Below are 4,872 nucleotides of genomic sequence, written 5' to 3' on the forward strand. Positions count from 1 at the left end.
AATTAGTGGGTGTTTAGAGGAGAGAATAGATGTAAACACTGAGCTTGGGAGGTGATCTGATGTCGGATCTGCGGGCGATCTATTGGTGTGGGTGGGTGATCAGATTGCCCGCAAGGGGCAGGTTAGGGGCTGATTGATGGGTGGCAGTGACAGGGGGTGATTGATGGGTGGCAGTGACAGGGGGTGATTGACAGGTGATCAGTGGGTTATTACAGGGAAGAACGGATGTAAATAATGCACTGGCGAATCGATAAGGGGGGGTTTGAGGGCAATCTGAGCGTGTGGGCGGGCGATTGGGTGCCCGCAAGGGTCTAATCTGATGGGTAACAGTGACAGGTGGTGATAGGGGGTGATTGATGGGTAATTAGTGGGTGTTTAGAGGAGAGAATAGATGTAAACGATGGATTTGGGAGGTGATCTGATGTCGGATCTGCGGGCGATCTATTGGTGTGGGTGGGTGATCAGATTGCCCGCAAGGGGCAGGTTAGGGGCTGATTGATGGGTGGCAGTGACAGGGGGTGATTGACAGGTGATCAGTGGGTTATTACAGGGAAGAACGGATGTAAATAATGCACTGGCGAATCGATAAGGGGGGGGGTTGAGGGCAATCTGAGTGTGTGGGCGGGCGATTGGGTGCCCGCAAGGGTCTAATCTGATGGGTAACAGTGACAGGTGGTGATAGGGGGTGATTGATGGGTAATTAGTGGGTGTTTAGAGGAGAGAATAGATGTAAACGATGGATTTGGGAGGTGATCTGATGTTTGGATCTGCGGGCGATCTATTGGTGTGGGTGGGTGATCAGATTGCCCGCAAGGGGCAGGTTAGGGGCTGATTGATGGGTGGCAGTGACAGGGGGTGATTGACGGGTGATTGACAGGTGATTGACAGTTGATCAGGGGGGATAGATGCATACAGTACACAGGGGGGGGAGGGTCTGGGGGGGTCTGGGGAGAATCTGAGGGGTGGGGGGGTGATCAGGAGGGAGCAGGGGGCAGTTTAGGGACTAAAAAAAAAAATAGCGTTGACAGATAGTGACAGGGAGTGATTGATTGGTGATTAGGGGGGTGATTGTGTGCAAATGGTGGTCTGGGGGGTGGGCAGGGGGGGGGTCTGAGGGTACTGTGGGCGATCAGGGGGCAGATCAGTGTGTTTGGGTGCAGACTAGGGTGGCTGCAGCCTGCCCTGGTGGTCCCTCGGACACTGGGACCACCAGGGCAGGAGGCAGCCTGTATAATACACTTTGTATACATTACAAAGTGTATTATACACTTTGTAGCGGCGATCGCGGGGTTAACAACCCGCCGGCGCTTCCGATTGGCCAGCGGGTTGACGTCGCGGGTGGGCGGAGCCTATTGCCTGTGGATGCGCGCGCATCCCAGCGCGCGATCCCCGGCCAGAGAGTGCCCCAGGACCTGACGCCAATCTGCGTTACGTGGTCCTGGGGCTGCCACTTTGCCGCCGCCAATATGAAGTAGGCGGTCGGCAAGTGGTTAAAGAATGTTATCTGCATACAGAGGCTGGATCTGCCTATAAAGCCCAGCCTCTGTTGCTATCCCAAACCCCCCTAAGGTCCCCCTGCACTCTGCAATCCCTCATAAATCACAGCCATGCTGTGAGGCTGTGTTTACATCTGTAGTGTCAGTCTCAGCTGCTCCCCCGCCTCCTGCATAGCTCCGGTCCCTGCCCCCGTCCCTTCCCTCCAATCAGCAGGGAGGGAAGAGATGCAGGCGGGGACTGGAGTTCTGCTGGAGGCGGGAAGAGCAGCAGACTGACACTATAGAGATAAACACAGCCAGCTCTAACAAGCTGTTTGTCAGCAGCGTGGCTGTGATTTATGAGGGATTGCAGAGTGCAGGGGGACCTTAGGGGGGTTTGGGATAGCAACAGAGGCTGGGCTGTATAGGCAGATCCAGCCTCTGTATGCAGATAACAATCTTCAAACCCACCTCGGGTTCTCTTTAACTGAAATCTTTTATCACAATGCATTGCTATGGAAAAAATGGGTACCAATGCATGCCAACGCATACCAACACATTATTGTGGACCCAAATTAAAAATACAAGATTTCAGAAATAAAATCTATTTTCTAACTTATAACAATAAATAGCAGCCTTTTTTCAGCTGCATGATGACAAATATAAAATATTGTACATATATTGGAGGAACCCCTCGCTTCCTTTCATATTACCGGGACAGAATCCGGCAGACTGGTGGAGGAGATAAAAAACAAAACACAGGCTGCTACTGATGATGTCACAGGGGAGGTGATCTCAGCATGTGTGGCATTTCACATAGATGACACCCCTGTGAGGGAGGGTAGCTGATGACAAACACACCCATGATCTAAAACCTCCTACTAAGCTCAGACGTAATGGCTGCCACCTGTATAACCCTAGTTATGGAAAGAGAAGGGTGAAAAGCATGTACTGAAATGCTCATAGGCTTAAAGGAGTGTTTATCTATCTTTGTATGTATCAGAGTGGTGCAACTAAATATTTTGAATTAAAAAAATGTTTGGTTAGGGTCCGCTTTAAGTGTAAAAGGCTCTAATAGAAGAAGAAAGAGAAAGGAAAGAAGAATAAGATGACCTCTGTACCTACGCTCCCCCGGTTTATTAATTTAGTCACCGCCATTTTCTAGTAAGGGTGTGTGTGTGACGTCACACATGTGTGCCCTTACTAGGAAACCACTAGCACAACATTTGGAGCAAAAATTAATATAAGACACTAATTTTGGGGGGAAACACGGGTACATTACATGGAAGTGATAAAATGAGCCAATCAAAACTGGATATGTGTACCAGGCACACAGAGATGGATGGGCAGCAGGCTCAGAACCTCAGAGACAGATGGGGAGACGCAGAGTTAAAGAGGAACTCCAGTAAAAATAATGTAATAAAAAAAGTGCTTCATTTTTACAATAATTATTTATAATTGATTTAGTCTGTGTTTGCCCATTGTAGAAGCTTTCCTCTCCCTGATTTACATTCTGACATTTGTCACATGGTGACGTTTTTACTGCTGGCAGGTGATGTCACTGGAAGGAGATGCTGCTGGCTTTTTTGGCAGTTGGAAAAAGCTATTTCCCACAATGCAACAAGGCTCCCACAGTGTGATGTCAGAACCATGGTCCTGACATCACACTGTGGGAGGGTTTTCACCTCAATAGCCCCCAGCCATACAGAGCCCCCTGATGATCCGTTTGTGAAAAGGAAAAGATTTCTCATGGGAAAGGGGGTATCAGCTACTGATTGGGGTGAAGTTCAATTCTTGGTTACGGTTTCAAGGTACCCATATGCTTATAGATTAGTAGCAGATTCGACCATCAGATAGATTCTTGTCAGATGCCTGTCATGCCTGAAAATCCATCGATTTGCAGCGTTGCACTATTGGATCCAATTTAAAGCTATGGGCCATCGATTTACATACCACCTGCAGTCGATCGACCTAGATTTTCCGCCCAGACCGATCAAGTAAATTGATTTAATTTGAACAGAAATCGATCAGTCAATCGATCATGCTGCCTGCTGCATCGATTTCTAGCTGATTCGATCGGAATCAGATGTATATCGATGGCAGAAATCGATGAGTGTATGAGTACCTTTACAGAGGCAGAGATGAATAGGCAGACACAGATGGGCAGACACAGATGGACAGGCACAGAGGTGCAGAGACAGATGGGCAAACACGGAGGCAAATGTGCAGACACCGAGGTGCAGAGACACATGGGCACAGACACAGAGGTGCAGAGACAGGTGGGCAGACACAGAGGTGCAGAGACAGATGATCAAACACAGAGGCGCAGAGCCAAATGGGCAGACATAGGCAGATGGGCAGACACAGAGACAGATGGGCAGACACAGAAGTGCAGAGACAGATGGGCAGTCACAGAAGTGCAGATACAGAGACAGATGGGTAGAAATGGAGGCAGATGGGCTGACACAGAAGTGCAGCGAAAGATGTGCAGAGACAGATGGGCAGACACAGAGGCAGATGGGCAGACACAGAGGAGCAGAGACAAATGGGCAGACATAGAAGTGCAGAGACAGATAGGCAAATACAGAGGCAGATGGGCAGACACAGGGGCAGACACAGAGGCAGATGGGCAGGCACAGAGGTGCAGAGACAGATGGGCAGACACAGAGGCAGATGGGCAGACACAGAGGTGCAGAGACAGATGGGCAGACACAGAGGCAGATGGGCAGGCACAGAGGTGCAGAGACAGATGGGCAGATGCAGAGGTAGATGGGCAGACACAGAGGCAGATGGGCAGATACAGAGACAGATAGGCAGGTACAGAGGTGCAGAGACAGATGGGCAGACACAGATGGGCAGATACAGAGACAGATAGGCAGGTACAGAGATGCAGAGACAGATGGGCAGACACAGAGGTGCAGAGACAGATGGGCAGACACAGAGGTGCAGAGACAGAAGGGCAGACACAGAGACAGATGGGCAGACATAGAGGTGCAGAGACAGAAGGGCAGACACAGATGGGCAGATACAGAGACAGATAGGCAGGTACACAGGCACAGAGACACAGAGGGCAGACGGAAAGGCACAGAGACAGATGGGCAGACACAGAGGTGCAGGAGCAGATGGGCATTAACAAGGGTGAAGTGGAAATTGAACACAAATATGCAGAGTGAATGCATTTGGTGACTGGAGCGACAGGAAGATTAGAGAAGTTGTATTTGGTAGATTTAGGTGACACAGGACAATATTTGTGCTCCCAGAAGAGGTCACATGATAAGAGAGTGTGCCGTGTGACTCAGTGTTTGCAGAGATACAGTCATGAGATTGGAGGTCATGTGTCAGCAAATATTTCACCACTCTTCCCCCAGCTCTGCTGATTCAGCACAAGACAAAATAC

This window comes from Hyperolius riggenbachi, chromosome 9 (assembly GCF_040937935.1).
Source record: "Hyperolius riggenbachi isolate aHypRig1 chromosome 9, aHypRig1.pri, whole genome shotgun sequence".
Classification (NCBI taxonomy): Eukaryota; Metazoa; Chordata; class Amphibia; order Anura; family Hyperoliidae; genus Hyperolius; species Hyperolius riggenbachi.